Source organism: Branchiostoma floridae, chromosome 11, assembly GCF_000003815.2.
Source record: "Branchiostoma floridae strain S238N-H82 chromosome 11, Bfl_VNyyK, whole genome shotgun sequence".
NCBI lineage: Eukaryota > Metazoa > Chordata > Leptocardii > Amphioxiformes > Branchiostomatidae > Branchiostoma > Branchiostoma floridae.
This window is the reverse complement of record NC_049989.1, coordinates 16911223-16923771: the sequence shown is the minus strand read 5'-3', so window position 1 is coordinate 16923771 and position 12549 is coordinate 16911223. Positions and strand designations below refer to the sequence as shown.

Genomic DNA, 12549 nt, shown 5'->3' with positions numbered 1-12549 from the left:
TCTTGTACACTCCCGTCATCTGGCAAACTGTCAGTGCCACTAAGTAACCTGATACATTGAAGGTGGCCCAGGCCAGATGATGGTTCTACACCCAACCGTAATCTGTTTTTAAAACCAAGCAGATATTGGGAGGATGCCCCAACCACACTAAAACAGGGTCAACATAGATACAGTATCAAGTTCAAGCACTAGGAGGCCCAAAATCAAACCTGACCACCAGGACACCACAAACAACTCACGTACCAAATGGCAACACAATGGCACCTTGCGTTCCGGAGATACAGCGCAAGCCCCGTGCCCGCACAAAAGGTAACCTAAAATGTCAAGTTCAAGCACCAAGGGCGCCAAAATCAAAATTGAGCATTATTCAGCCACCGCCGACACATGTGCTAAATATCATCGCGCCAGCACCAGCCGTTCAGAAGATATAACTCCGGAAACACCCCTCCCGGACACAAAATTCGACCTGCCGGGTCAAGTTCAAACGCGACAAGGCCCAAAGTCAATCCTAGGCAACAGGCAACAACCCCCCACCCATGCACCAAAAATCGTCGCAATCGCGCGTATCGTTCCGGACACACAGCGCCAAAAGTGCCCCCAAAACACCAAAAATGCCACCTTCAATGTCAAGGTCAAGCGCCAGGAGGCCCAAAATCACACCTGAGTGTTAGGCTACCACCCCCAACCCACGTACCAAAAATCGTCGTGCTCGCACCATCCGTTCACGAGATACAGCGCCCTACATCCCCGGCTACCGAAAAGTTTCCACCAGCATCAAAACCATACCTGCATACATGCAGGTAACAAGTGGAAGGGAGGACAAAACAGGTGTATCAACACCTTTACAAGTTGTCCTCCCAAACCTGAAATGATAATAGAAAACAATACGAAACCAAAATCAAACAATAAACATTAGACATCAAAAGTCAGTAGACATGAATATACAATTCGGTGACAATTATACACAGAATTGATTATGTACAATATTATCAAATATCATTATATACAGAGTAAAAAGCTAATTACAATACTAATGTAGCCTTAAAGCATAAATACATTTTGTTAAATGTATATCAGGTCACCGGGGTATCCTTTTCTTCGAGCTCTGATTTGCTACATTATGTTAATGAAACACAAAATCGCAGTGCCTTTCCGATGCATACCTCCCTTCTATCCATATGGTTATATTGTCCAAAAGGCGTACCTGGACACACATTCCGAAAGCATTCAAAAGCCTGAAGCTCTCTTTGGGGTCCTTATCATTACCTTGTTAGTAAGCCGATTACAAACGTCCTCTTGGAAAACCACACCCTTACACCACGGGCTCAAAGGAACCCTCTTCTATCATCCTCTCTGTATCTGACTGAGATATTTCCTAATGTATATCTTTTGTAATCTCGTCTTTGTCAGCCAAATACTGTTCCTGTATGTGGAGCATAGGCAGCACTTGTCCAGAGGCTGGTATTTTCTCGGACGACAATGCAACTGTGGTCATATAAGGGATTTTCATTACCTTGAGGAAACGCATCATCTTCTCAAAGTCATTGTCGGAACACTTTTGAAAGTTGTTTAAGCTGTCTTTATTTTTGATTTATTTGCAAGATATAAATTTCGAAAGTAGGTGATCAATAGTCTGATAATGGCCAGCTTGCCACGCACAGGTGAAACATTAATTCTATGTAGTCACGTTCAAGGAAGGCATGGGCGAAAAAGTTGAGTGACATTTTGAGTGACATTTTTTCCTGCAGCGGCAGTTTAGTTGAGTTATATTATTTAGATCCACAATTAGCCTCATAATAGGCTAATTCCAGTGATCAACACTTTCATATTTACACAGTACATCGCGGGCGCGTTCACGATTGCTTTAGCGATGCCGATTGTCATTATTTCAACCTTGTCATTATTTCAACCTTTGATCTCTGCCACAGCATTGTCACCTGGCTCAGTCTTCACAAATTGCACAACTCTCACTTGCATTGACATTGTCCAGTCTGTCAAGTAGTGAGCTTCTTTTTGTCAAATAATGTTCTGCTGCTCGAGTCTTACCTATGTATCATATTACCCTTGTAATTTCAAAAGGTGCCTGATATATCATAATCTGAAAACTTTTGTAGAAAAATAATTTTAACTATTCATTTCTCGATATAAATTCTGTACGTTTTCATATCATTTTATCTCTAAAGTGTAACTGCAAAGGCTATCTGACAAAAATTATAAGTAGCATACTGGACATAAATTTCTTTATACAAACGGTATCTTCTGTGCTTTATGAATGGTCTCAAGTGATAAAATATGTTGTTTCCTAAATACCTTCAAGCGTTATTTACAATTAGGTAAAAAAATAATATTGAGAAAATTTGTTTTGCAGTAAATGTTTAGCTCGAAGAGAAGGCGCGGGAGTCCCGGTAACCGGATAACCGCCGGAAAAGCGGCGGGAATCCCAGTAACTTGACACCAGCCTACACCGTAGAAAATTTGTGATAGTGAGCGTCGCTAGTGTAGCAACCGAATATCCTCCACAGACAGAATATACACTGATACCGCTAGAAAATAGCACCAAAATGTTCACTGTCGATAAATGGTCAAATGTGTTTAGATGCCTGTAAATATGTGGTTAAATTTGTTTACTTTTCTCTTATAACCCCATCTGTCATTTATCTTCGCTTGCTTCTGCGAGGGGCATGTCACCCCGACATAGACATCTCTAGTTAGCTCTATTCCTTGTTGCCCCTCAGACTGTGGTGATGGTGAGGACAGTAGATTGCTACTCGTCGTGGGACGGGGTAATCCGGAATTCGATAGAATCGTAAACTTACACTTTAAGAAAATTAACAAAGCGCCAATGCCCCTGTGTCAAACGAACAGAATAACAAGTTTATTTGCAAAGTCATGCCCGAAGGCTAATTGCAGGAACATTCTCAAGGGAAACAAAATACAATGTAGTACATAGCACTAATGTCTATTCAGCTGAAGTTGCATCTTATTATTGGATTTGACTTCTTCTTAGAAGGCAGTGGTTAATGAACTGTCCCACACCCTGCAAAATAAGTTTATTTTGTGACTTCAGTAAAAATGTAGTCTTTTGGCGATGTCCTAGGTTGCAAAAACTGGGTGAAATTGTAGCGATTGTTTGGAACAATCGGTTTCTTTCAACCTCATAGTGAGGACACTGGCAAATAAAATGTATTACATTTTCCACCGCATTCATTGAGCAATATTTACAAAATCTCTCGTGGACAGGTAGCTTTTTATAGCGGCCTCTTTCAATCTCTAATGGGTGTGCACTAATTCTTAACTTACATATGGCAGACCTTTCATCAAACTTATAAAGATACAGATAATTTTCCATTGAATACTTAGATTTAACACTTTTGTAAAACCTTAACTTGCCATTATCTACATACAATTGGTGAAAGAACAATTGAACATACATATCAGACAGCCTTTTCTTTAACAAAGTACATATGTTCTTACTGTCTGGTGTAGGGTAATTAGTGTTCCATAAGAATGAATAGCCTGAATTATCTAATATTTCTTTAATATGACGCAGCCAACTTTTCTTACCACAATTTTCTATATTGTGTTGTTGACAGAGTAGTGCGTCCAACTTTAATGGGTGTGTAGAGATGTCCAATTGTTTCAGCCGTAGCCAGTATTTTACTGCGCGGACGGATACATCAATATCTAAATACCTAAATACAAACAGAATAGAGGTTGTATTCCTTTGACGTCCTTACCACTAACTTTGCTTACACTTAACACCTCACTTGAGGACTCTTCCGTAGCACTAAGTACTGTATGAGAGTTTCTATACCGCACTCAACTTCCTATCAAAGTGTTCCTCACCACCTTCAGTCCCACAAAGGTCCCATACCCCTCCATCCAAAGAGGGTTCCTAGTTTCACCTCCCTTAGTCTCACTAAGGTCTAGGTTCTCTAAATCACCGACCTCCACCCCTTTGGGATTCCTTACATCGACATGAAGATTCTCTCTTCCTCTATCATCAGGCATAACCCTCCTTCTAGGAACGTCAAATCCCTTGCGTTTTGACACAATGGACTCTCAATTTTCATTACGTCCTTGTCTATTTGTATCAATGGAAATTACCCCTATTCAAAGACAATGATATATGTGTTTGACAAAGGCTTTGATTAAAACCAGTATTATGATATATTTTGGGGATCCATAATGCCGTCAATAAAGGTTAATAAGTCCTTATCCTCCACATCCATGAGAGTTGTATAAGACCTTTCTCCGCACTGTTGTTCTATATGAATCTAAATATTATTCTTTAACTGCTGAAAAAAATGTATGGTCTGGTAACGCTTTGTGCTGTGACATTGATCTAGTATAATCAAAACCATACAATTATTGATAGAATACACTATATTCGATATAAGGTTGGTTTTAACGTCCTTCTGAATAATCTTTTAAGTTACGGATATAGATTCAGAGCCACATTGATAGAATATACAATTGATAAAAGATACAATGGCGTGTTGTATCTGATTCTCCAACAGAACCTCGAGCTCTGCAATCCTAACGTCAATCCATTCTGCCTTCACAGCTGAGTTGTTGTGTCGCACTTCGTCTTGACTGCTTAGAATATGAATAGAAATCCCACCATCAAATGATAACCTTTCCTATATGCATTTTATCAGAAGTATATTTGGCTACCCAGGTATCCTTTTTTACGAGCTCTTGTTGCCTACGTTTTATTGATGATACGCTTCCTCTGTTTGCATTGAGCTGTATATTGGTCACATAAGACAGCCTAGTGGTAAAGAAATAGGCCTAAAAGTGCCGCCCTCCCTCTAGCCACAGGGATGTTTTGTCCGAAATGCGTAAATCTTCATCTTATGGAATTAGCACGAGTCCAAAAATTGTCTTGTGTAATTTGGGTCCTTATATTGGGCATCAGTTCCCTGTTTTTTGCAATGAATATATATAATGCATTGCTTCTGTTTGTTTGACAGACAACCTTGTGACAAATTTAAAAGGATCAGGCACTTGGAATACTGAGAAGAAATTTCTATAAAGTTCACAGGGTATTCCATGTACACCAGAGGTAATTTCCATTTAAAAAATAGTTCAGTTCATCATCTTGCATGCCTGCCTTTGATCAGTAAACTGCTGTTCATTACACTCATTACGGGAAAATTACTGGGAGCATTAAAAAAATCCTGTCAAATTTGCAAGAGTTATTTGATAACCCTTTCCTCTGAGTTACAAAAGACAGTGCAATTAACTTATAATCTTTTTTTAAATTTCAGCTGTTAACTAATTCGAAGTAAACCTAACAAGAAAGAAAACAGTCAGAGATCAGTTTGCTAAGACCTCAGGGGGCGTGACCTTGAAGCTGAGATGTCAGGGGGGCGTGACCTTGAAGCTGAGACGTCAGGGGGGCGTGACGTTGTAGCTGAAGACGACCCCTTGTGTGTGTCTACAGGGGGCCCAGACTTGGGGCTGTTTTGGGCCGTGCTCCCTTCCTCTATTAGCTCGTAGTCTGCATCGCCATTTGTATCTGGTTATGTTTGTTTTTCTATATCTTTTTTCATATTATGTGAATGATGCGGTTCCTGTTTGTGCATTGAGCTGTATATGTGTTACGTAAGGAAGCCTAGTCATACAAAAATAGACAGTGTCTTTTCGTGCTGTCCTCTGTACTCTAGCCACATGATTATATTGTCGGAAATGCGTAAGATTTATTGTAAAGAATTACCATAATCTTGTGTAAATTGGATGATACATAAGGCCCCATCTACAACAAATATTTCCCTTGCTGTCATCGTAAAAAATTAAACATAATCTATCGTATCCTCTTTGTGAAAAATTAATTTTAAAAAAATTATAACATAATATTTATGTACTAAACATTAGGATCAGAAAAAAATTCTGATAGTCCTAAACACCGAACAACAATGACATCATAGTGCAGTTAAACAACATGGTTTGCTAATGTAATTTGTCATGTCAGAGTTGACGCACACAACTGTGCAAAGTAGAAGTTTATTCAGTGGGCATTTGAACACTTTTCAGAAACTGCAAGCAATTCTTGCCTGTTTTGAAAACAGACAACCTATAAAAGAAACATGTTTGACTATGTGCACTGCAGTAGTATACATATATCTGTATGGAGTATTTTAATTTAACATGTAAATGTAATCACTATCAGCAGTAAAGTCCTGCCTGTAAAGTTTCAATGTTGACGACCTTTGTTTGGAAAACCTTGTGGGAAAACAATTCATGTCAAGTTTGTAGTGACACCATATGTGCAAAGCAACAACTGTAAGTTTTTGTTTTGATGCATATTAGATTGATTAGCACAAAATGCATGTGGGTTCTATTTCCTTAGTAGTCTATGCCTGCAAATGAAGATGACGTTATCAAAAAATAAAATTTATTTGTGATACCTTTACTCTCTGCACACGTTTTCAGCTGGATATGTTTCCCTATCAGAGGGGCACCCTTCTGGATCAACTGTACTGATGGAGAATTGTCGTCTTGACCACACACAGGGATCAAGGCAGACTCCGCACTCTCTGCTCTTGATTGGTTGCCATTCTAATGAAGTTTAGCCTCGAAGCATCGTAAACGCATATCCTCAGCTGAATCGGATTGCTGATCCCTTTCAGCTTGAAGAACAGACTTTCTTGGTCTTCGGCATTGAGTGACCTTAGGTTTACCAGTCCGTATAGGATGGGTGCATGAGTAGAAAGAGAGTGAAAATAAGTTACATACAATTTTCTTGATGTCATTGCCATTGTTTTGGTTCCGATTACCTTCCTTAGTAGATTTGTGTGTGCGTTCATCTGGTTTGCAAACCGTAGTATCTGGATGGGTGTTATTCTTGTGTTCGATTATTCTTTAGTGAGTATTATATATGTACCGCATTATGGTTGCCTTAATGTTCGTACAGGGCTGCCGTTATCATGAACAAATGTTTTCTATAATCCACACCTTAACTGTAGCTGTCGTTTCTCCTTGCCATGTTGGCACAGATGATGTGGTGACTCTTCTAGCACGTTCTTGATGTGCTCTTTTGTGATATGAACTATGTCACAAGGATATACTTCATACATCGGTAAGTTTATCTTTGCCATAGTAGATTCTTGCTTTCCGAAGCTGAGGGCAGGCACATGGCCGACTCCTTGCAGGTGGTGTTAAATCTGAAGGTCTAGCTCCGACTTTTGTTTTGGGCTTGTCGTATTTTGTACAATCTCATACTTTTTCAAGCTTTTGAATAGACACACGCCTCTATTCCTTCTATTGGCACCACTAGGTAGGGCATTTACAACTTACCTTCTATCTACAAGGGTGTAATTTCTTTGTTTGCCCTTCTAAATTAATTAAACTGAGCTGTAAATGTAAAGACATGAAGAAATAAGGAGACCGCAATTGAATCCCAATTAAATACAAATAAATTTCTAGTACGGTGAGGAATGACTATAATGTCAGTGCTAAGAAACAGACATTTACAAAGATCTTACGATTTCTCGTGCCCCCGCATGTTGCAGCTGCATTAGAGTGAAATGTAACCTGTCCAGTAAATGAATGTAAATGTAAGAAACTGGTTTAGTATATCTATTTTCATGCTGCAGTGCAGACTAGTCTTGACCCTCTTCATGGTTCTATTGGGTCGCTCCCAATACTGACTGTTACCCACACCAGTCAGTAGCTAGCTTTATTTCAGGACACATTTTGGCAATGACGGGTTCTGTCTATTTGATAACGCCTGTATGTAGTTCCTTCATCCTGACAAGAATCTGTCAGTAAAACACCGAATAACGGATATACTACCCTTGACTTAACAGTTTTCATTCAAGTAAATCTGTTTTCAGTCAAGTAAATCTATAAATTTTGTGAAAGACTCCGTGCCCTTTTCGTTACCCGCTGACAACAGTTCTTTCTAACACAATTAACACTCTGGTGTTCGCTATTTTGCTATCAGTAGGCTATTGACTGAGACAAACTATGAATAAACACCGGCTACAAACTCAAAGACTTATATTTATAACAAAGTTAAGTCGGAGGCATCAGTGTACATGTGCCTGAAAAGTTTCCAAACTTATATTGTGGCAATGCTAGGCAACGAATAAAACGTTACCATCATCTCAAGTAAGATAATCTCACCTACCACAACAGTGTACATTACTGTTCAAATCCAGCGCTGAGAATCTAAAAGAGACAATTCACGACACAATAGAAGGTAAGATTTCCATTTCACGAAAACAAGCGATAATCTTTCAATTCTAGCGGGCTAGCTCGGAAGATTGCCTTTCGAACAAATTGTTCTTCTATCTCGGTCAAGAAAGCACGTGTAACCTCTGAACGTTGAACTTTGGTTTAGTGCTTGGCCCCTGTAACGTTGCTTCTGCATGTGCTTCTGCATGTGGTCCGGTATGCACATTTTTTTTTTTTGAAAATGATATTGACAAAGAAGGAAGAAAATAAGGGGGTACAGGTTCATGTACAGATGGTGGGATCACCTGAGTGTTAGTGCGAGGTACCATCATAATAATAATAATAATAATAATGAGATATTTCCTTCCAGCTGGCAGAGGCGGTGCTGTTGTGTGAGAAGGACCAGCCATTTGTTTTGTATTTGTAGTACATTCATTATGGTACTTGAGCTCATCCAGCCTCATCTGTGCACAACAGTTTCTGCAGTTAAAAGTTAACTGAGCATAGCAGGACCTCCAGGTCCTGTGAACAGGTGTCAGGTCACTTGCCTTTATTTTTGCTTTGCATATAGCACAGTCAGCATTGTTATTTTCAGCTATCTGGAACAACTTGTGTAAGCATGCAAAGCAGAACACATAGGCACACAGTACTTGCACGGGCAGGTACACAAAACACTGGCAAATACCACATGGCTCTGGCACTGTGCTTGTGGCTGATGGGGTGATGTTGCTTTCCATCAACAAAGAGTACGGACGTTCCCTGTTTTGTACATGGAAGGTCATTTTTTAATGAGCCTCCCCATGGTTTCCCACGTCTTTTAGCCAGATTTCATCTTGGGGGGTTTCCCCATGCAATGTAAGGCATCTATAGAAATCAAATAATTCCCCTTTACATCACTGCCCACTTTTACTTTATGAACTGCACATACATAAGCAATAACATTCTTTCTTATGTACACAAGATGACGCCATCACTGGTTGTCATGTTTTCTTCTTTTTTTTAAATCAGGTTATTCAATATTGCTTGACAGGACAGAAACTACAGTTACGCTTTATCTACATGCAAAGGTGCTTTTTGACTGGATGTTAATTTTCGTCTTCCTAAAGAAAGGTGTAATAAATAAATAAATGTATACTGTCCATTAATTATCTATTTTGAGCGGATTTTGAACAGATATTGGTTTCATCAGATAATCTGAGTGTTACCCTTTCTTCCATGTGTCCGTTTGAATTCTGCTCTTCTTCTTTCTTCCTTTTTGCAGTCGCCAGGACCTAGAATGTAGACCATGTGTGATCAGACCACCATCGTCACTTGACACTTTAATGAGATAAAATATAGATTGTCTCGACAGACATTGTCTTGTCAACATGAAGATGGCTTGGGAATTATTAAATAAAAGAATGGACGTCCTCAGATTTGAAAGGAAAAATTTTGCAAACACTACGGTGAGCTTAAGATGTTTGAACTTGTAAAGTAGGTCGTTGGTTACTCAGTGCGCAATAGCGCTTGTTTACATCTGGTTTGGCTCTGTTCCAATATCGTAGACTAAAATGCAGAAAGTAGTGTTACTTACCTGAAAATCTCTGTTTTCGTGCAGTTCAGCTCCTACGAATATAGTGGAATTGTCAACACATTAAACATTTACAATACTGCGCAATGAAAACAACCACTATCTACATAATGAAAATGCAAAATAAGGGGAAAGGCCGGACAAGAAATACTAAATAAAACATTGACACAGACCTTGATCGTTTTCTCCTGCTGCAACCTCGACATATTTTGCAAAATATACTTTCGCATAAGTCATCTGAAAAAAGGCAGTAGAAAAGAAAGTGTGACTCGTTTTTTACTTCACCCAGACTGCACATTGTACAAACCCTGTTTTCCTCAGGTATTGCTTGGTACCGTCCGGTTTCAATATACAATGGTAATATTCCCGCCCGCAACTGCGCACAAAGAGATCTTTGGCTTTTACTAAGGTTCATTGTTACATAACGATCTGTGCAATAGGTATCCTTAATATAATCTGTATGTTCTAAGTTTGGGCTTTTGTCATATGCCATAAGACCAATCTTCATACATATGAAATGGTTTCTCTTTTGCATCGCAAAGTCTTTTTTCATTTCCGAGCAAGGCTTTAAAATCACATCCATGCAATAATAACTCTAACCAATCAAGTTTGGCGGAAACAGGAGGTGTGTTTTATTCATAAAGCTCGGGCAATCCGCCCGAGACTTAGGAAAAATACAGCCATGAGAATCGACGGTATAATGTAAACACTTAGGTACTTCTGTAAACCCATATAAAGAAATAATCGAGCATTTCTACTTCTTTACAAATCTAATACATTCGATTGTCGACTTAACAGCCTCAAACCATGACATGTGAAATATTTGGGAGAGTCAATTCTTCATAAATCTAGCAACCAAAACCCGCCATGCGCGGGACAACAAGATCGACAGTATTATAAACAAGGCGCCAAAACAGAGCGACATGCGACGGGCCAATATAGAACCGGCGGATATGATTACGCCACATATTTGAAAATAAAATCCTCAATGTCGTAAATTGTGAGATAGACACATTTTGGAGAGGGGTGCAGGGGGCATATAACCAGTTTTGATCACAGGAATGGCTTAAAGATTACAGCTATCCACCGTGGATCCGATGTTGCAAAATCGAATGGTAAATAGATGTAACATTACGTCAAGGTGAACGAAATAAGAAGACAAAAATTTCTTGACAGGGAAATAAACATATTAAAATGCAAGAACACGTACACGAAAAACAAACCAGGAAAAGAGGAATTTAATAAATTACCAGCTGTGTTATGTGACAACAACAAAGTTCAGCAAAATGGGCGGCACTCCGCCACCCGGGTCCCAGATATATAACAAACGCTAATTGTTTTCTTGTCATGTTGGACGGGAGTCCGCCGAATTCCAGATATCTAAAAATCTTAACCTGATTTTAAGGCAGCCACAAGGGCTCCCCGAACACTCTTGTAGTAGATGAAATTTCCGTATCCCGATAAATGGAGGCCGTCGTAATCGAAGTAGGTGGCATTATTCCGAAACAGGCGGTCATGCCGCAGGGGGAAGATTTTGGGGGACCCTTCGCAACGTGATTTCAGTGATTGGGTGAAGGCACGAAATTTAAGTCATCATTAATGTTTGGATTGCATGGGGGCATCAACAGACGCCACATGGGCAGGCCCAATATGACGTGTTTGACCGAGGGGATTGAACCAATTTCTCCTGCTAAATCAAACAGCTCCCCGGCCACAAAAGTGGGAGGCTTGCGGGATGAGACACACAGGTCGTTGTGGCCCAGCTCAACATACACAATAGACGGGGCCACCAACGGCAGCCTAGGCAGAATTTCAGCCCTAAACCTGGGGATAGTGCATCCGGGCGAACCAAAGTAATGTACTACTGGGTGACTTTGAAGATCAAAATCAGGGCAGACCTTTCGGGTTTGAAAACACTGAGTCAGAGGCGTGCGGCGAATATACAACTCGAGCCGTGACACGAAAGAGCGCCTAGCTACAACGATAGAATCGGGAGAAGCCATATCATCGGCGAAAGATAGAGATGGATCGGAAAATTCTCCAGGAAGACTCACCGAAAAATTTCCGGCAGATCTCAGGGAGACGGCCTCTCTTCGGCACGTCTGGGTTCGGATCTTTAGTCGCCACGTGCTCAGAGCGTGCTCATAAATATTGAAAAGTATGTGCGAGACTGAATTCACGTGTAAGCCAAAGAAGATCGAATATTAAGTAGTTCAGTTCGCGACGTTTTGGCGCCCGAACCCCCAACCTTGCTCGGGCCGTTCAAAATCAATTTATTTGCCGTGTATCAGCTCTTAGTTTGTTTGTGAAAATAAGTTCTTGTTCAACACTACAAAATTTTTTGTGTACGTCCTTGCTCCAGGGGCCATGGTTTTGAAGATTCCACAAAAATACTTCCATGGTGAGTCTGTCATTAGGCATATTGGTAAGTCTATTCCACAAAGCAATAAATGCCCCTTTCCCTCTTAATTCACGTGACATCCAGGCCATGTCTCCTGTTATGGCAAGGACGGGTGCAAATTTGTGTACACCTAAGAAACACAGGATTGCCCTATTCTGGACCACTGAACACTAATCATATTTCTGAAATCCCCAGACACCTGCGGCATAGTCAAGAATGGGGCAAACACACGACTCATATAGAGTTGTGTATAAGCGTGCTATCCAAGTTCTTTTAGAGTCTTAACTTTGCCTAGGATACCACCTATGTCTCTCCCCGCAGAGTCAGCGAGAACACTCGAGGCTGAGGTAAAAGACATGTGCTCATCTAAGTGGAGGCCTAAATACTTGTATTA

General features: G+C 40.2%; 1 long non-coding RNA gene across 1 annotated transcript; it reads right to left on the bottom strand.

Moving 5' to 3' along the window:
* Nucleotides 1-996: 996 nt before the first annotated feature.
* LOC118426720 lies at nucleotides 997-12006 on the bottom strand. Its single transcript, XR_004832447.1, has 3 exons — nucleotides 9928-12006; nucleotides 9758-9789; nucleotides 997-9455 (listed from the first exon to the last, which is right to left on the bottom strand). It is a non-coding gene; the product is annotated as an uncharacterized LOC118426720 (long non-coding RNA).
* Between the last annotated feature and the right edge of the window lie 543 nt (nucleotides 12007-12549).